Raw genomic sequence first — 20,671 nt, 5'->3', positions numbered from 1 at the left:
ACTGCTGTGGTGCAAGAAGAGGGAACCTAAACAGAATATGGTCATTTCACCAAGTTGAAGGACAGAGATTGGTTTCAGGAGGCTAAGGTGGCTGGAATTTGCAAGACAAAGTAACACAGAGAAAAGAGTCCAGAGAAAGAGCCTAGGAAATCTGCATAACAGTGCCCTGGAATCTTGTGCTAAATATTAAACTGTATCTCTAACAGGAAACTCCGCAAAGCCAAGCAAAAAATCACCATGGGGAAATGTAAGTTGGACAGTTCCCAGAGCCCACACACTACTGGGGTATGTTTGAGTTCCGACTCTGAGTGAAGAGACCTGATTAAACACTCAGGATATGTGGTAAAGATCTGTGAAGTGTTACACCTTAGGAGTAGAACTAAAATAGACCTGGAACAGCAATTCTCAACCAGGGGTGAGTTTACTCCCCAGAGGATATTTTGCTATATCTGGAGACAATTTATATTGTCATGACTGGGAAGATGCTACCATTGTCTAGAAGGTAGAGGCCAGGTGTCTTAGTCCATTTGTGCAGCTATAACAAAACACTGGGTGGTGTATAAATAACGGAAATTTGTTTCTCAGAGTTTTGGAGGCCGGGAGGACCTAAATCAAAGCACTGGCAGATTTGGTGTCTGATGAGAGCCAGCTTCCTGGTTTAGAGAATGTGTCCTTGCTGCTTTCTCACATAGTGAAAGGGGACAAGGCAGCTCTCTGGGGCCTCTTTCATAAAGACACCAATCCCAAACACCCCACCTCCTCTGATACTACTAGTCTTAGACTTCAACATATTAATTTAGAAGAGACACAAACATTCAGACCATAGCACCAGGGATGCTGTTAAACATCCTATAGTGCACAGGAAAGGCCTCCACAACAAAGAAATGTCAACAGTGCCAAGAATTTGTCAATCCAAATGTCAAAAGTTGTGACCTGAGTCTGTGAGTGTGAAGAAAAAAAAAAGACAAATATCAAAACTACCAATGTTGTGGCCAGGCACAGTGGCTCACACCTGTAATCCCAGTGCTTTGGGAGGCCAAGGTGGGCAGAATGCTTGAAGTCAGGGGTTCGAGATCAGCCTGGCCAACAATGGTGAAACCCCATCTCTACTAAAAATACAAAAATTAGCCAGGCGTGGTGGCATGCGCCTGTAATCCCAGCTACTGGGGAGGCTAAGGCAGGAGAATAGAATCACTTGAACCTGGGAGGCAGAGGTTGCGGTGAGTGCACCACTGCACTCCAGCCTGGACGACAGAGCAAGACTCCATCTCAAAAAAAAGAAAAGAAAGACCTTTTCAGATAAATAAAAGCTGTGAGGTCATTTCCAGAGAACTGCATTATAAGAAATATTTTTTTGGCTGGGCACGGTGGCTCATGCATATAATCCTAGCACTTTGGGCTTTTTGTTGTTGTTGTTTTTAAAATATTTTTTATATTAATAGAGATGGGGTTTCGCCATGTTGGCCAGGCTGATCTTGAACTCCTGACCTCAAGTGATCTGCCCCCGTTGGCCTTCCAAAGTGTTGGGATTACAGGCATGAGCCACTGCGCCCAGCCAATCCCATCATTTTGGGAGACCGTAGGGAGAGGATTGCCTCAAGCCAGGAGTTCAAGACAAGCCTGGGCAACCAGCGAGACACAATCTCTATCAAAAATAGAGAAAAATTAGCTGGGTATGGTGGCACACACCTTTAGTTCCAGCTACTCAGGAGGCTCAAGATAGAGGGACTGCTTAAGCCCAGGAGTTTGGGGTTTCAGTGAGCCATGATTGTGTCACTGCACTCCAGCCTGGGTGACAGATAGAAAAATGAGATCTACACAAATAAATAACCATATGTGGCCGGGCACAGTGGCTCACACCTGTAGTCCCAGAACTTTGGGAGGCCAAAGCGGGTGGATCACAAGGTCAGGAGATCGAGACCATCCTGGCTAACATGGTGAAATCCCGTCTCTACTAAAAATACAAAAAATTAGCCAGGCTTGGTGGCAGTTGCCTGTAGTCCCAGCTACTCGGGAGGCTGAGGCAGGAGAATGGCATGAACCCAGGAGGCAGAGCTTGCAATGAGCCGAGATCATGCCACTGCACTCCAGCCTGGACGACAGAGCGAGACTCCATCTTAAAAAAAAAAAAAGAAAGAAATACAGAGATGTAAATACATGGTAAATATAAAATACTTTTTTCATTTTAAAAATTTTCTCTAAAAAGATAACCATTTAAAGCAAATATAAAAATATATTTTAAATTTTCTAATGGAAATGGAAATGAAATGTCTTAAAACAATAGCACAAAGGTTCCAAAGGGAAAATGGAGTTGAATTATTAAAAGGTTCTTACATGATATGTAAAGTAGCATAACAATATTTAAAGTTACGGGATACACTCCTGAAACAGGAGCCCAAGCATGCATGTGGACGCAGGGTCGTGGGAGATGAACGCGGTGGTGTCGCAGGTGAACTCTCTGCCACTTCTCAGCCTGATGGCGGCGCTCATATTTAGCTGCTTTCACCATCAGCACCTCCTTCAAAGACGGAAGCATCCCGGGTGTGGTGGCAATGACTCGCCGATCAAGCTGAAAAACTTAGATGACTTCAGCGGACCTAGAGAAAGAAGTGATTTGGGATTCGTTACATTCGATGTAACTGCTGATTAACTCAGCTCATTTCCCAGTGGTGGCACCAGTCTCATAGTTAATTGTGAGAATATGTTTTATTGGAATGTTAAGCAGTTGTTTATCAGCAGAATATTCAACAAAAAATAATCTACGATTAGAGACCTAATGGCAATATATTTGCAATAAAATTTGAGACCTGTGATTAAAATTATCATTATGAAGATATGTAATCAAAAGCTGTAAAGATTATTAATAATTTTTGTATTTTCTGAGATTATTTTAAAATCCATCTCAGTACAACTTTTTTTTCTTTTCATAATTTTTTTCTGTTTTTAAGAGATGTATCTCACTGTGTCACCCAGGCTGGGGCAATCACACCTCACTGCAGCCTCAATCTCCTTGCCTCAGGCATTTTTTTGTTTTTGTTTCAATATACAGCATGAGCTGTTTTAGTAATCTTAGTAAGCCATATATCTGCAATTAATTGTATCTCTGCCTATTGAGAATAATTTCCTTTGCTTTTGTGTTGTATGGGATTTATCAACCTAAGTACTTGAACTAGTCTTTTTAATTGTAAATTACATGCCAGGTGCAGTGGCTCATGCCTGTAATGCCAGCACTTTGGGAGGCTGAGGGGGGAGGATCACTTGAGCCCAGAAGTTCAAGGCCAGCCTGGGCAACATAGTGAGACCTTGTCTGTACAAAAAATTTAAAAAATTAGTCAGGTATGGTGACATACAGTTGTAGTCTCAGCTACTGGCAAGGCTGAGGTGGGAGAATTGATTGAGCCCAGGAGGTTGAGGCTGCAGTAAGCCATGATGGTGCCATTGTACTCCAACCTGGGTGACAGAGCAAGACCCTGTCTCAAAAAAAAATAAATTAAAAAAATTATAAATTATAATTGAGAATAAGTTTTATAATTAAAAGCTGTTAAACTTTAGATTAAAAATCTATTAAAGATATCAGTTATTATAATTGAAAGCTAATTAATCTAGTCTGATTTAGAAATTTTGTTGCAAGTAGGGTAGAGGTGAAGATATTTATATAGAACGTTGCTGAAACAGGAATCTTCTTAGGTTCTATTTTAATGTTGATACTGAAGGTATAAAGTGATAGACTTAAAATATGAAAGTGAAATCCATGGAACTGAAATGTACCTATATGTTTTTTTACCTGCATTATCCTTATGTTGGTCGTTAGTGTCACCTGGAAATTATTTGCAGTTAAAGGCTCTAAACCAAATTGGGCTTTAGGATGAAATTCTTCTGAGAGGTATTAATCTGAAGCTACAGTTGAAATATATGAAAACAAAATTTTTTTTTGACAATGGAAATGGTTGCAAGAGGAATGTCACTTTGACTCTATCTGGGAGCCCTGTACCAGTTGGTAGAATGCTACCTCAGGACAGGATGAGAACATGTATCCCATTTCCAGATACATATGAAATAACAAAGAAAATATTAAATTATTCTAAGTTTGAAGCAATGTATTTTTATTTATTATTATTATTATTATTTTTATTGAGACAGAATCTCCCTCTGTCACCCAGGCTGGAGTGCAGTGCCCTCTCGGCTCTCTGCAGCCTCTACCTCCCAGGTTCAAGCGATTCTCCAGCCTCAGCCTCCCAAGTAGCTAGGATTACAGGCACAGGCCACCACACTGGCTAACTTTTTTTTTTTTTTTTTTAAATAGAGTCTTGCTGTGTCACCCAGGCTGGGGTGCAGTGGCACAATCTCAGCTCACTGCAACCTCTGCCTCCCAGGCTTAACTGATTCTCGTGCCTCAGCCTCCTGAATAGCTGGGACTACAAGCATGCACCACCACACCCAGCTAATTTTTGTATTTTTAGTAGAGATGGGGTTTCCCCACGTTGGGCAGGCTGGTCTCAAACGCCTGAATTCAAATGACGCACCACCTTGGCCTCCCAAAGATTACAGGCATGAGCCACTGCACCTGGCGAAACAATATATTTTTATTCTTAATGAATTGTATCTCGTTGACCTTTAAAAAAAAAATGAGGCCGGGCACGGTGGCTTACACCTGTAATCCCAGCTAAGGCAAGCATATCAGGAGGTCAAGAGATTGAGACCATCCTAACCAACATGGTGAAACCCATCTCTACTAAAAATACAAAAATCAGCCGGGTGTGGTGGCACATGCCTGTAATCCCAGCTACTCAGGAGGCTGAGGCAAGAGAATCGCTTGAACCCGGGAGGCAGAGGTTGCAGTGAGCCAAGATCACACCACTGCGCTCCAGCCTGGGCAACAGAGGAAGATCCTGTCTGAAAAAAAAAAAAAAAAAAAGAGTGAGATCAAACTATATATATAGAAATCTAATTTGAATACAAAGACAATAGATTAAGAATAAATGGGCCAGGCAAGGTGTCTCACGCCTGTAATCCCAGCACTTTGGGAGGCTGAGGTGGGTGGATCACCAGAAGTCGGGAGTTCGAGACCAGCCTGACCAACATGGAGAAACCCCCATCTCTACTAAAAATACAAAATTAGCTGGACATGGTGGCGCATGCCTGTAATCCCAGCTACTTAGGATGCTTAGGCAGGAGAATCGCTTGAACCCGGGAGGCAGAGGTTGTGGTGAGCCAAGATGGCGAAATAGCACTCCAGCCTGGGCGACAAGAGCGAAACTGCTTCTCAAAAAAAAAAAAAAAAAAAAAAAATTAGCCAAGCGTGGCAGCATATGCCGTAGTCCCAGCTACTCAGAAGGCATAGGCAGGAGAACCACTTGAACCTGGAAGGCGGAGATCGCAGTGAGCCGACATCGCGCTGCTACACTCCAGCCTGGGCGACAGCGTGAGACTCCGTCTCAAAAAAAAAAAAAAAAGCTAAAAACATTTTTTTTTGAAGTGCAAATGTAACATTCACCAAGACAGTCCATGTCCTGGGCATGAAACAAATCTTACAATGAAAAAGACTGTCACAATACAGAGTTGTTTTGTTTTGCTGTTGGTTTTGGTTTTTGAGACGGAGTCTTGCCCTGTTGCCTAGGCTGGAATGCAGTGGCGCGATCTCAGCTCACTGCAACCTTCGCCTCCCGGATCGAGCGATTCTCCCGCCTCAGACTCCCAAGTAGCTGGGACTACAGGCATGCACCACGAAGCCTGGCTAATTTCTTTGTATTTTTAGTAGAGAAGTTTCACCATTTTGGTCAGGCTGGTCTCAAACTCCTGACCTCAAATCATCTGCCCGCCTCAGCCTTGCAAAGTGCTGGGATTATAGGTGTGAGCCACTGCACCTGGCCCACAATATAGAATATTTTATTTGACCACAAAAGAATCTAGAAATCAGTATCAATGTGTGTGCCCTTCTGATAGGTGTATCATTTTAAAAAGTCAAAAATCTGACATTACCAACCCCTGAAGAGGATAGACAGCGGCCAGAATTGATAGGGATGTCAAATGGCACAGCCACCTTGGAAATCCATTTGGCAGGTTCTTATAAAGTTAAATATGTACCCACCATATGACCCAACCATTCCATTCCTAGGTACTTACCCAAGAGAATGAAATCCCATGAGCCCCAAAAGACTTGTACACAAATATTCATAGCAGCTATTATTAATAATAGTTATAGCTATTAATAATAGTTTTATTAATAATATTATATATTATAATATATAATGTATTATGCCTGTAATTCCAGCACTTTGGGAAGCTAAGGTGGGCTGATCAACTGAGGCTGGGAGTTCAAGACCAGCCTGGCCAACATGGTGAAACCCCATCTCTACTAAAAATACAAAAATTAGCTAGGCATGGTGGTGAGTGCCTGTAATCTTAGCAGTTTGGGAGGCGGAGGCAGGAGAATCCCTTGAACCCTAGAGGCAGAGGTTGAAGTGAGCCAAGGTCATGCCAATGCACTCCAGCCTGGGCGACAAGAACAAAACTCCATCTCAAAAAATATATATCCATCTATAGGCAAATAGATAAGCAAATTGGTTTGTCCATACAAGGGAATACTATTCACCAATAAAAAGGAGCAAACTTCTGATAGACACAGCACACAACAACATGAATAGATCTTGAAAACTTCATTGCTGAGCTAAAGAATCCAGATCCAAAAAAGTGTGTGTGTGTGTGTGTGTGTGTGTGTGTGTGTGTATAATACATATATAGAGAGAGTAAGATTTTTTTATGTCAAGTCCTAGAACAGGAAAAACTACTATATAGTGGCAAAAAGCAGACCAGTGTTTGCCTAGTACTGGGAGGGGTGGGATTGACTACAAAGGAGTATGAGGGAAATTTTGTTGGTGGTGGAAATGTTATATATCTTCATTATGATGATACATACATAGATGTCAAAGTTCATCAAACCATACACTAAAAATAGGTACATTTTATTATATATAATTCTTATCTCAATAATAGTTGATTTTAAAAAGAAACAAATTGTCAAGATGTAATACACTAAAGATTTGTGCACTTTACTGAATGTATGTTTCCTTTTTTTTTTTTTTTTTTTTTTTTTGAGACGGAGTCTCGCTCTGTCTCCCAGGCTGGACTCACTGCAAGCTCCGCCTCCCGGGTTCACGCCATTCTCCTGCCTCAGCCTCCTGTGTGGCTGGGACTACAGGCGCCCGCCACCGCGCCCGGCTAATTTTTGTATTTTTAGTAGAGACGGGGTTTCACCATGTTAGTCAGGATGGTCTCGATCTCCTGACCTCGTGATCCGCCCATCTCGGCCTCCCAAAGTGCTGGGATTACAGGCGTGAGCCACCGCGCCCGGCCAACCCTGAGCCTTTTTATTCCTTCCTCTATCATCTGCCAGAGCAACTAAAGAATTTCCACTTTATTCTTTGTGGGCCATTGCTTTCTCCAGACTTCTCAGTTACACTCCAGCATCCCTTTAATGTCCTTGCCAGGGCATTAAATCCTGTGTCCCAAGAAGAGGTCCTCAAGTCTATGAATTCTCAATCATCCAGTTTTTGTTTTTTGTTTTTTTGGGTTTTTTTGGTTTTTTTGTTTGTTTGTTTGTTTTTGAGACAGAGTCTCCCCCTGTCACCCAGGCTGTGTGCAGTTGCATGATCTCGGCTCACTGCAACCTCCCCCTTCCAGGTTCAAGTGATTCTTCTGCCTCAGCCTCAGTTTCCTAAGTAGCTGGGAGTACAGGTGTGCACCACCATGTCCAGCTGATTTTCGTATTTATTATTAGAGATGGGTTTTACCATGTTGCCCAAGCTGATCTCGAACTCCTGACCTCAGGTGATCTGCCCGCCTCAGCCTCCCAAAGTGTTAGGACTACAGGCATGAGCCACCGCACCCAGCCACTCATCCAGTTTTATATTCTGGTCTTTCTAATTAACAACCCTGAAAATCTAATCCCAGGTATACTGTCCCGGTCCTGCCAATACATGCTAGGTAATTCTTGAAGCTCCACGAGGGTGTGATAGCTCTTCTTCCTTATCAAGCCCAACATAGTCTCTGCCAGGTTATGCTATAATAGAATTTAATCCTGCTTATCAGCCTGGAAGCCAAGAGAGGAGGCGGGGGAAGCTCCTGAGGGGGAAATGTATTGTTTTGTCAGATAGAGAACTCTGCAGGTCTTCCTGCATGCAGGGAGATTTTATTTTATTTTATTTTATTTTATTTTATTTTATTTTATTTTATTTATTTTATTTTATTTCATTTCATTTATTTTTTGAGACGGAGTCTTGCTCTGTTGCCCAGGCTGGAGTGCAGTGGTGTGATCTCGGCTCCCTGCAAACTCCGTCTCCCGGTAAACTCCGTCTCCCGGTTTCACGCCATTCTCCTGCCTCAGCCTCCAGAGTAGCTGGGACTACAGGCGCCTGCCACCACGCCCAGCTAATTTTTTGTATTTTTAGTGGAGATGGGTTTCACCATGTTAGCCAGGATGGTCTTGATTTCCTGATCTTGTGATCCACTCGCCTTGGCCTCCCAAAGTGCTGGGAATACAGGCGTGAGCCACTGCGCATGGCCGGGGAATGCTATCTTTTAATGGAGAAGATTGGATACCTCTGTAACCTTTGAGTCTGCAGAGCCAAATCCTTTAGGACACATCCCCAGATGTCTCCTTCCTAAGTGTCAGGTTCCCAAGTTTTCTCAACTAGGGCTCTGAGGTTGTGTAAACAACTTGTCTTGGCTAAGCATTTATTTTTTATTCTTATTTACTTATTTTTTTGAGACGGAGTCTCACTCTGTTGCCCAGGCTGGAGTGCAGTGGTGTGATCTCAGCTCAGTGCAACTTCCGCCTCCCCGGTTTAAGTGATTCTCGTGCCTCAGCCTCCTGAGTAGCTAGGATTACAGGCGCATGCCACCAGGCCCAGCTAATTTTTGTATTTTTTTGTAGAGACTGGGTTTTACCATGTTGGCCAGGCTGGTCTTGAACTCCCGACCTCAAGTGATCTGCCTGCCTTGGTCTCCCAAAATGTTGGGATTACAGGCATGAGCCACCCTGCCCAGCCTTGGCTGAGCATTTAAATGCCTCTGGAACTCAATGACTTTAACTATTAATGAGAGGGAGCAGGGACCACCCCTTTTTGAGGCCTTCAGGCACCCAAGCATGGAAATAAAGGAAAATCTTGAATTCCTTCAAGGGAAATTCCAGGCTCCTAGCTAGTCCTGAGAAGTAAATAAGCAACTTGATAAGAAGGTAATGGTAGTTTAAAACAGTAGTTAGAATCACAGGATGTTTGGTTCCCCTACAGAAACTAAAGATGACATCTTAACATATGTCTCTGAGTTATTTTTCAGGAACTCAAACCCCTACCAAATGGATCTGCTGGCACGTTAGACCTCAGAGAACAGGGAGCTGAGAACTGAACTCTGCCCATTATCTTTGTTCTCAATTTCTTCCTGAGGGGCCTGGAGGAGGTCACACCCACAAGCCAGAGCTAACATTCTTTGCTGCTGACCCCACATTTTTAAACAAAGCTTCTCTTCCTCAACCAATTTCAGATCAGAAAATCTTGAGTCTATCTGTGACCTGTAAGCCCCCGCTTCAAGACATCCCACCCTTTTAGGCCAAACCAGTGTATAATCTCCATGTATTGATTTATGATTTTGCCTGTAACTTCTGCTTTCCTAAAATCTACCTCTACCTTTAAAAATTCTTTCTTTCAAGCCAGGCACAGTGGCTCACGTCTGTAATCCCAGCACTTTGGGAGGCTGAGGCAGGATGATTTCTTGAGGCCAGGTGTTCAAGACCAGCCTGGGCAAAATAGCAAGAACCTCCCCCCCCCTCCCCCCGCTGCCCCGCCCAAACACACACACCTGCCCCGGATCTCTACAAAAAAATTTAAAAACTAGCCAAGTATGGTGGCACATGCCTATAGCCCTAGCTGAGATGAGAGGATCGCTTGAGCCCAGGAGTCTGAGGTTGCAGTGAACTATGATTTGCACCACCACACTCCAGCGTGGGTGACAGAGCGAGATGCTGTCTCAAAGAACAAAACAAAACGTCCTTACTTTCAAGTCATCAGGGAGGTCAAGATTTAAGCAAGAGCTGCTTGATTCTCACTTGGCACTCTGCAAATAGACTCCCTCCTTTCTCCTGCTGCAAACCTCAGTGTGGTTGTTTTGGCCTTATTGCACCAGGCAAGCGGACCCCAATTCTGTTCAGTAACATTAAGACCTAGTTTGCTCCTCAGCTGTGTTCACTCTTGGTAAAGGCAATGATGACCTCTTTGTAAGCTACCAATAAGGGCTCTGGCTCTCCACTTAGCTGGTATGTGTTTAACTCTCGCTTTTCATTATTCCTATACAGGGCATTAACAACCAGCCAACTCCACTGGCTTTTACAGCGGTGTCTTTCCCCTGTCTTTCAATGCCTGAATCATCTCACCAGCAAAGGCGTTCCCCTCCGCTTGGATATTTTGGGACACCTTGAATCAGGCATTATCCGTGCCCCACATTCCACTTGGGATGGGATACTCCTTGCCAGCCAGGTGAGAAATCAGTCAATCCTAAACTGTGTGCTTTTCCAGCCACTCTTGATACCCTGTTCCTGTTCAAGTTTTCTGAGAAGCAGAGGCTAGGACACAATCAGATGTGCAGAAGATTGATTTATTTATTCGGGGAAATGCTTTTGAGGGATAAAGCAGAGAGACAGCAGGAGTATGCAGGGAGAGCCTCGGAACAGAGTGCAGCTCTGCGAAAATCTTGGCTAGGCCAATGGGGGACTGTGTCCATCATGCTCTGATTACCTTCCATGTTTGCTTGCTGAAAGGACTCACAGGACTCCAGCAGTTTCTATACTCATACAGATGAGTTTTGCATTGTTTTGTTTTGTTTTTTGAGACACAGTCTCGCTCTGTCACCCGGGCTGGAGTGCAGTGGCGGATCTTGGCTCACCACAACCTCCACCTCCTTGGTTCAAGCAATTCTCCCACCTCAGCCTCTTGAGTAGCTGGGATTACAGGTGTGCACCACCATGCCCAGCTAATTTTTGTATTTTTATTAGAGACAGGGTTTCACCATGTTGGCTAGGCTGGTCTTGAACTCCAGACTTCATATGATCCACCTACCTCGGCCTCCCAAAGTGCTGGGATTACAGGCATGAGCCACCCAACCCAGCCCTCACATATCAGTTTTTAACAGGCAAAGGATACAGTATGGTAACAGCAGGCAAAGTTATGCAAAGAAGGGGCTAGAGATCTCAGGCACAGGCTTCTTTGTCCTCCCTCTGCTGACTCCCACTGGATGTGCTACATGCTCAGGTCTTGAACCGTCATGTGTGTATATACCAGGAAGTCCAAAGTTCACTCATGGTGGGATCTCTTAGAGTGAACTGGTCACGTAGGCATGTTTTAGCTCCGTGACCAGCCTTAATATTGAAATCCTCCAGGCTCCATCAAAGAAACAATTATTAAACAATGCTGATAGGCCAGTATGTCCTGTTCCCCAAACAATCCACAGACTGATGGTTATAGAACATCATTTGATATATTCCATAGTGTTGGCCAAGGGTCACCATCAGGCTCCAGGCAGCTCCACAGGTAAGCGTGCAGCCTATTGTGACCAGACCACACAGGAGTCCCCACAACCAAGACAGCCCATTAGAGGAGGCATGGATATGGCCTGGTTTGAGCAGCTCGGCCATGCACAGTTATTGGCTAGGAGCAGCCTGGGGAGAGCATGGTGTTGATATGAATACTGTGGCAGATCTTAGGGGCAGCAGTTGGAGGCTGGAGATCTCAGTGGCTGTAATGGTTAAGGTTAGGTGTCAACTGGACTGGATTAAGGAACACCTAGAGAGATGGTAAAACATTCCTTCTCGGTGTGTCTGTCTGGGTTTCCAAAGCAGACTGGCTTGTGAGTCAGTGGACTAAGAGGGGAAGATCTTCCCTCAGTGTGGCTGGGCACCATCCAGTTGGCTCGGGGCCAAGATAGAAAAAAAAAGGAGAGAAAAGGATTTCCTCTCTCTCCTGGAGCTGGGACATACTCTTCTCCTCCTGTCCTTGGATATCAGGACCCCAGGCTCTCCAGCCTTGAGACTCTAGGGCTTTCATGAGCACCACCTCACCAGGTTCTCAGGCTTTGGGGCTTGGGCTGAGAGAATTACACCATTGGCATCCCTCGTTTTAAGACTTTTTGACTTGGATTGAGCCGCAATATCAGCATCCCAGGGTCTCCAGCTTGCAGATGGCCTGTCATGGGACTTCTCAGCTTCCAGAATCATGTGAGCCAATTCCCTAATAAATCCCTTCTCCTTTGTCTGTATATGTATCTATCTAGGTATCTATCTAGGTATCTATCTATCTATCTATCTATCTATCTATCTATCTAACCATCCCCTGTTGGTTCTCTCTCTCTAGAGAACCCTAACAGTGGTGCACCTCCATAGGTATCAAAACGCACTTCAGGAAAGGTTTCAAAAGCCCTCTATATTTATGAGGCCCCTGTTTATCTCTTTTTTTTTTTTTTTTTTTGAGACGGAGTCTCGCTCTGTCACCCAGGCTGGAGTGCGGTGGCCGGATCTCAGCTCACTGCAAGCTCCGCCTCCCGGGTTCACGCCATTCTCCTGCCTCAGCCTCCCGAGTAGCTGGGACTATAGGCGCCCGCCACCTCGCCCGGCTAGTTTTTTGTATTTTTTAGTAGAGACGGGGTTTCACCGTGTTAGCCAGGATGGTCTCGATCTCCTGACCTCGTGATCCGCCCGTCTCGGCCTCCCAAAGTGCTGGGATTACAGGCGTGAGCCACCGTGCCCGGCCTGTTTATCTCTTGAGTCTTACCTTTTGCCACATCTAATTTTAAACTCTCCAACCATCCTCAACTACGTAAAGTTCCTGGGATAAAAGCTATGTTCTTTCTTTGCCCTGGGCCTTTACACATGACTTTCTGCCAATCATAGTACTTTCTTCTTCCATTTCCTCTCTCTAACTTCTACTCAGGCTTCAGGTCTCAGTTCAAAGACTGGAAAACATTTCTTACCTCAACCCCTACCAACCTCTGAATAAGTTTAGGACATCCTACCCACAAATACGGCACTTTGGTATTTGAGAAAACAGCAGAAGCAAGTAGGTCATTCTCATCTTCCTCTCAGCCTTCTCCCTTGAAGCAGGTCATGAGACCTCATTGGAGAGGTCCCTCCCTATACCTAGAGGAAAAGGACATCCTTATCTCTGAACACACAGAGACACAAAGAAAAATTGGAACAAATAGATCTTGCTAAGTGGTCCCCTCACAGTTTATTAACATTAGATCATACTTTTTATCCAATTATATTTTTCCATGACCATCCACTTCTCCATCAAAATATACACAGATTTACCTGTTTCTTTGGGCTATTTCCTTTTTTTGTTTTTTTTGAGACGGAGGTTTGCTCTGTCGCCTGGGCTGGAGTGCAGTGCCTTGATCTCGAATCCCTGCAAGCTCTGCCTCCCGGGTTCAAGCGATTCTCCTGCCTCAGCCTCCCAAGTAGCTGGGATTACAGGTGCACACCACCATGCCCGGCTAATTTTTGTATTTTTAGTAGAGACTGGGTTTTGCCATCTTGGCCAGGCTAGTCTCAAACTCCTGGCCTCAGGTGATCAGACCACCTCAGCCTCCCAAAGTGCTGGGATTACAGGCGTGAGCCACTGTGCCCAGCCCTGTTTCCTTTTAAAGTCTCCCATGTCACATGAAACTTAAATAAATAAATGTGTATACTTTTCTTGTTTATCTTTTGTTATAGGGGCTTCAGCCACAAACCCAGTGATTATCAAGGAAAAAAATAGTTCTTTTCCTATCCTACACCCCACCCTCCACTATGCTCCTACAGTATCTTGACCTCAGCTCTAGGGTAGCTCTTGTCAAACTATTGCAATTGCTTATGGCATGTGTCTCTATCTTCTATTAGCCTGAAAGCTCTGTAAGAGTAAGGCACTATGTCACATTGAATTTTGCAACCTTAGTTCCTACCACATAGTAGGTGCTTAATAAGTATTTGCTGGCCAACTACTGGATAATTGTACCCTATTAAATTTTAAATTGCCTAGAATACTAGGGGTTATGAAGAGAAAGCAGAATTGATGACTATAAACCTCTTTTTTTTTTTTTTTTTTTTTTTTTTGGAGACAGGGTCTTGCTCTGTTTCCCAGGCTGGACTGCAGTGGTGCAATCATAGCTCACTGCAGCTTCAACCTCCCCAGCCCATCTGATCCTCACACCTCAGCCTCCTGAGTAGCTGGGACTACAGGCGCACACCACCTTGCCCAGGTAATTTTTGTGGAGACAGAGTTTGACTATGTTGCCCAGGCTATTGAACTCTTAATGTTTCCTTGGACACATACGTGTCCTGAAGGGGTAATCTTTCTGGGTTAGAATTCACAAATCTGCACTGTGTTGAGTCATCCAATCTTTCTAGTTTGGGCAGTTCTGATAACAAGGTATTCCTCCTTGGGTAGCCTGGGCTGGTGGGCTCCTCTAGCTTATATTTGCTAATTCATTTAAGAAATTCTGGGCCAGGCGCAGTGGCTCATGCCTGTAATCCCAGCACTTTGGGAGGCCGAGGTGGGTGGATCACGAGGTCAGGAGATCGAGACCATCCTGGCTAACACAGTGAGACCCTGTCTCTACTAAAAACACAAAAAATTAGCCGGGCGTGGTGGCGGGCGCCTGTAGTCCCAGCTACTCTGGAGGCTGAGGCAGGAGAATGGCATGAACCTGGGAGGCGGAGCTTGCAGTGAGCCGAGATCGCACCATTGCACTCCAGCCTAGGCAACAGAGCGAGACTCCGTCTCACAAAAAATAAAAATAAAAAAGAAAGAAATTCTGAACAGGCCAAGTGCCTGTAATCCCATCACTTTGGGAGACTGATGGCAGATTGCTTGAGCTCAGGAGTTCTAGACCAGCCTGGACAACATGGCAACACCCTGTCTCTACAAAAAATAGCAGTGTGCCCCTGTAGTAGCATACCCCTGTAGTTGCAGTTATTTGGGAGTCTGAGGTGGGAGGATGTGGCTTGAGTCTGGGAGGCTGAAGTTGCAGGAGCTGTGATTGTGCCACTGCTGTCCAGCCTGAGCAACACAGTGAGATCTCATCTCGAAAAATAAATAAAATTGCCCAGCAGTGTCTCTCTTTGACTTCACATCTTCATTAAGTACCTAGGAATGGGTCTAATACAAAATGACTACTAAAGATTTTAGATTGGGATAAAACCTAAAGTCTGAAAACAAGATTTTCCTTGTAACACCTTTATTGAGTTATACTTCACATACCACAATTCACCTATTTAAAATATACAATTCAATAGTTTTTAGTATATACTATTGTATATAGTTCACACTTAACCCTGGAGGATACATTCCAAGACCCCCATTGGATGCCTGAAACTGATGATAGTGCTGAATCCTATATATACTGTTTTTTCTATACCTACATACCTATGATAAAGTTTAATTTGTAAATTAGCTAAGAGATTAACAATAACTAATAATAACATAGAACAGGCTGGGCACAGTGGCTCAGGCATGTAACCCCAGCACTTTGGGAGGCCAAGGCAGGCGGATTGCTTGAGCCTAGGAGTTCAAGACCAGCCTCGGCAACATGGCAAAACCCCAACTCTATAAAATATACAAAAATTGCCGGGTGTGGTGATGCATGCCTGTGGTCCCAGCTACTGTGGAGGCTGAGGTAGGAATATCACCCGAGCCTGGGGCGGTCCAGGCTACAGTAAGCCATGACTACACCCCTGCACTCCAGCCTGGATGACAGAGACCCGGTCTCAAAAAAAATAATAAAACAGAATGGAACAATCACAGCAATATACTGTAACAAATGTATACTGTAATAAAAGTTACTGTATATTGTAACTCTGTCTCTAAATATCTTACACTGTACCCATCTCTTTTCGGACCTCAGTGGTTCAGGGGTAACTGAAACCATGGCAAGAGAAACTCTGGAGAAGTGGGGACTACTGTAGGCACAGAGTTGTGCAATCACCACGGTTGATTTCAGGACGTTGTTTTTTTCTTTTATGAAACGGAGTCTTGCTCTGTTGCCCAGGCTGGAATGCAGTGGCATGATCTCGAACTCACTGAACCTCCACCTCCCGGGTTCAAGTGATTCTCCAGCCTCAGCCTCCCGAGTACCTGGGATTACAGCTGCCCACCACCACCCCTGGTTAATTTTTGTATTTTTAAGAGAGACAGGGTTTCACCGTATTGGTCAGGCTGGTCTTGAACTCCTCTCCCCAGGTGATCTACCCTCCTCAGCCTCCGAGAGTGCTGGGATCACAGGCGTGAGCCACCACACCTGGTCAATTTGAGGACATTTTCATCAACCCAAAATGAAACCCTGTACAGTGGACTGGATATGGTGGCTCTAGCACTTTGGGAGGCTGAGGCAGGAGGATCCTTTGAGGCCAGCGTGTCCAGAGTCGGTTCCTTCTGGTGGGTTTTTGGTCTCACTGACTTCAAAAATGAAGCTGTGGACCTTCGTGGTGAGTGTTAAGAGCTCTTAAAGACGTTGTGTCCGGAGTTTGTTCCTTCAGATGTGTCCGAAGTTTCTTCCTTCTGGTGGGTTTGTGGTCTTGCTGACTTTAAGAACGAAGCGGCGGACCTCCGTGGTGAGTGTTACAGCTCTTAAAGGTGGTGTGAACGCAAAGAATAAGCAGCTGCAAGGGTTATTATAAAGAGCTAAACTACAAACCGGAAAGGAACCACAGCAGGTTGCTGCTGTTGGCTTGGGTGGCCAGCTTTTATTTCCATATTTGGCCCCGCCCATGTCCTATTTATTGGTCTATTTTACAGAGTACTGATTGGTCCATTTTACAGAGTGCTGATTGGTCAATTTTTACAGAATATTGATTGGTGCATTTACAATCCTCTAGCTAGACACAGAGTGCTGATTGGTGCATTTACAATCCTCTAGCTGGACAGAAAAGCTCTCCAAGTGCTCACCCGACCCAGAAGCCCAGCTGGCTTCACCTCTCACCAGGAGTTTAAGACCAGCATAAGCAACATGATGAGATCCCTGTCTCTGCAAAAAAAAAAAAAAAAAAATTTAGCCAGGCTTGGTGGCACACACTGTAGTCCCAGCCACTCCAGAGGCTGAGGCAGGAGGATTGCTTGAGCCCCAAGAGTTCTAGGCTGCAGTGAGCTATGATAAGGCCACTATACTTCAGCCTGGGCAACAGCAAGCAAGACATTGTCTCTAAAAAAGAAAGAGAGAAGAGAGAAACCCTGTACTCATTAGTAGTCACTCCCCATCCCCCACCCCTGCCCCTATTCCCATCAGCCCTAAGCAATCCCTAATCTGCCCTTTCTTTCCATGGATTTGCCTATTCTGGACATTTCACATGAGTGGAATCACACAATATGTGATCTTCTATGGCTGGCTTCTTTCACTTAGCATATGATGTTTTCAAAGTTCATTCATGTTGTAACATTTACCAGTACTTCATTCCTTTTTATGGATGAATAATACTTCATTTTATGACATAACACTTTTTTCTTTTTGTTTAACGTTTATTTTAGGTTCAGGGGCACATGTGCAGGTTGTTATATAGGTAAACTCATGTCATGGGGGTTTGTTGTACAGATTATTTCATCACCCAGGTACTAAGCCTATTAGCCAACAGTTATTTTTCTGATCTGCTCCCTCCTCCCACTCTCCACCCTCAAGTATCTATTGTTCCCCTCTTTTACCACATTTTTCAATGCCTGCTTTTATTACAAAAGTCATACAAGGCCAGGCATGGTGGCTCACGCCTGTGATCCCAGCACTTTGGGGGGCCAAGTTGGGCAGATCACCTGAGGTCAGGAGTTGGAGACCACCCTGGCCAACATGGCAAAACCCTGTCTCTACCAAAAATATAGAAATTAGCCATTGTGGTGGCAGGTGCCTGTAATCCCAGCTACTCAGGAGGCTGAGGCAGAATTGCTTGAACCTGGGAGGCAGAGGTTGCAGTGAGCCAAGATCGTGCCATTGCAATACAGCCTGGGTGACAAGAGAGAAACTCTATCTCAAAAAAAAAAGATAATACAAAATATTTCGGGCTTGCATTACCGGCAAAAGTAATAAAAAACATTTTACTGCTCATAATTTTATATAATTTACTACTTTTTTTTTTTTTTTTTTTTTTTTTTTTGAGACGGAGTCTCGCTGTGTCGCCCAGGCTGGAGTGCAGTGGCCGGATCTCAGCTCACTGCAAGCTCTGCCTCCCGGGTTTTTACGCCATTCTCCTGCCTCAGCCTCCCGAGTAGCCGGGACTACAGGCGCCCGCCACCTCGCCCGGCTAGTTTTTTGTATTTTTTAGTAGAGACGGGGTTTCACCGTGTTAGCCAGGATGGTCTCGAACTCCTGACCTCGTGATCCGCCCGTCTCGGCCTCCCAAAGTGCTGGGATTACAGGCTTGAGCCACCGCGCCCGGCCTATAATTTACTACTTATAACTTCTCTGTTATAAATACAGATTCAGAGAAAATTAAAAGCACCCATAGCCCTATCACACAGAGATAACCACCATAAACATTGGATATCTTTTGTTTTGGCTTTAAATATGCAAATATATTTAGTAATTGGAATTGTACTTGTAATGTTTGTGTAATATGAATTTTTTTCTTATGGTAAAATGCACATAATATTTACCATTTTAGCCATTTTAAAGTGTACAGTTCAGTGGCACTAAGTACATACACATTGTTGTGAAACCATCACCACCATCCACCTCCAGAACTTTTTTATCATCCAAAACTGAAACTCTGTACCCATTAAACAATAACTCCTCACTCCTCTACCCCTCAACCCCTGGCAAGCACCATTCTGCTTTTTCTCTATGAATTTAAGAACTCCAGGTTCCTCACATAAGTGGAATCCTACAGTATTTATCCTTATGTGTTATTTCACTGGCTTATTTGGCTGAGCATAAAGTCTTCAAGATTGATCTATGCTGTAGTACAAGAGGACTTCAAGAAGTTAGTGGAAAAATTGAATTAAGTGATTTTTTTTTTTAAAGGCTGGGTGCAGTGACTTACACCTGTAATCCCTGCACTTTGGGAGGCCAAGGTAGGAGGTTCACTTGAGCCCAGGAGTTTGAGACCAGCCTAACCAACATGGTGAAACCCCGTCTCTACTAAAAATACAAAAATTAGCTGGGCGTGGTGGCACGTGCCTGTAATTCCAGCTACTCAGGAGGCTAAGGTGGGAGAATCGCTTGAACCCAGGAAGCGGAGGTTGCAGTGAGCCGAAATTGCGCCATTGCTCTCCAGCCTGGGCGTCACAGCAAGACTCTGTCTCAAAAAATAAATAATTAGCTGGGTGGTGGTACGCATCTGTATTCCCAGCTACTCGGGAGGCTGAAGTGGAAGGATTCCTTGAGCCAGGGAGGTTGAGGCTGCAGTAAGCTACGATTGTACCACTGCAATTCAGCTTAAGCAACAGAGTGAGACCCTGTTTCAAAAAATAAAAATAAAAAAATCAAGTTTGATCAGGAGCTGAGAGCATACCCCAGAAAGCCCTGAAAGTAGCCACACCTCTACCACCAGCCTTGGCTGCCCAGGGAGTACTGGCCTTGGCGGCCTCACATCCATGGTCCTCTGGGTAGGGACAAGAAGGTCATAGCAAAGATTTTGGGAAAAGGAAAATGATTCAATGTAAGAAACGCATCTGCCATTTAAAAAGAACCCCAGGAAGTACCTTGGCAGTGTAGGAGCTGGAGAGACTGTGGAGTCTGACGCTGAAGGAGAAAAGGGTGCGGAGGCAGCAGATGTCACAGCCCTGGTGGAGTTCCACTGCAAGGCAGTAAATGTGGAGCAGGTCGTAACCATTATAGAAGCTATCCACATCCTGGGGGTCCTCCACACAATTACGAGTGGAATTGCCAGAACAGTGAGCGTGGGGAAAAGAAGGAAGGATGGGAGAGTGCTCCCAAAGGCCAGGCCCAACAAGACCGGCCCTTCCTCAGGAGAGGGTTCCTGCCCTACTACCTGAGGCGACCCTATGGGCGTGGACCACAGTGTTCCAGCCCTCCAGCGCAGGGAGCGGAGATGGGGGGTGTTGACAGCCAGGGTGCAGGAGCACCAGGTAGACCAATGAGGCAAGATATGTATGTGGCTATAGGCCACAATTCCGCTGGGGCCCTCCTAGCCAAAGACAGCCTTGAGAGGATGGTGATGAAGAGGATTTAAAAAAAAAAAAATCAAGGAGATTAGACCCCAGGTCAGCAGCAATGTCGGTACCCAGATGGAGACCCAGAAAACCCTAAACCACAATATGGCAAAGAGACAAAAGCAGCTGAAAATTTGCCCATGTCCAAGGCTGAGCAGGGTAGGGCTGAGTAAATACCAACTTACCATCTCTACCATCATCCCCTTTAGTCATACAAGAAGAAGAAATGAATGGGAAACTGCAGCAATAAGAAATGAACAAAAGATTGGAGCTGAAGACATTGTTTGCTTTTTGCTGCTGACCAGTTACTATAACTATCTGCATTATCTATGCAGCTTGGGTTTTTTAAATCACTTTTTTCCTAGAGACAACTCTTTTCGGTAATAACAAATGTGGTTTTCTAAAAAAAAAAAAAAAGTCTGGTTTTTCTCAATATGTCTCTAAAGATTTTTAAATTGTTTCATATCTGGTCAAGATGAGACAAGAACTTCATTTTAAAT

The 20,671-nt window shown here is 44.6% G+C and overlaps 1 pseudogene; it reads left to right on the top strand.

Moving 5' to 3' along the window:
* The first annotated feature begins 2,428 nt into the window (after positions 1-2,428).
* Positions 2,429-20,268, top strand: LOC100430308 (uncharacterized; annotated as a pseudogene).
* Positions 20,269-20,671: the final 403 nt, after the last annotated feature.

This window comes from Macaca mulatta, chromosome 1 (assembly GCF_049350105.2).
Source record: "Macaca mulatta isolate MMU2019108-1 chromosome 1, T2T-MMU8v2.0, whole genome shotgun sequence".
Classification (NCBI taxonomy): Eukaryota; Metazoa; Chordata; class Mammalia; order Primates; family Cercopithecidae; genus Macaca; species Macaca mulatta.
Note: the sequence above shows the minus strand (reverse complement) of the source record. Positions and strands in the feature narration are given on the sequence as shown.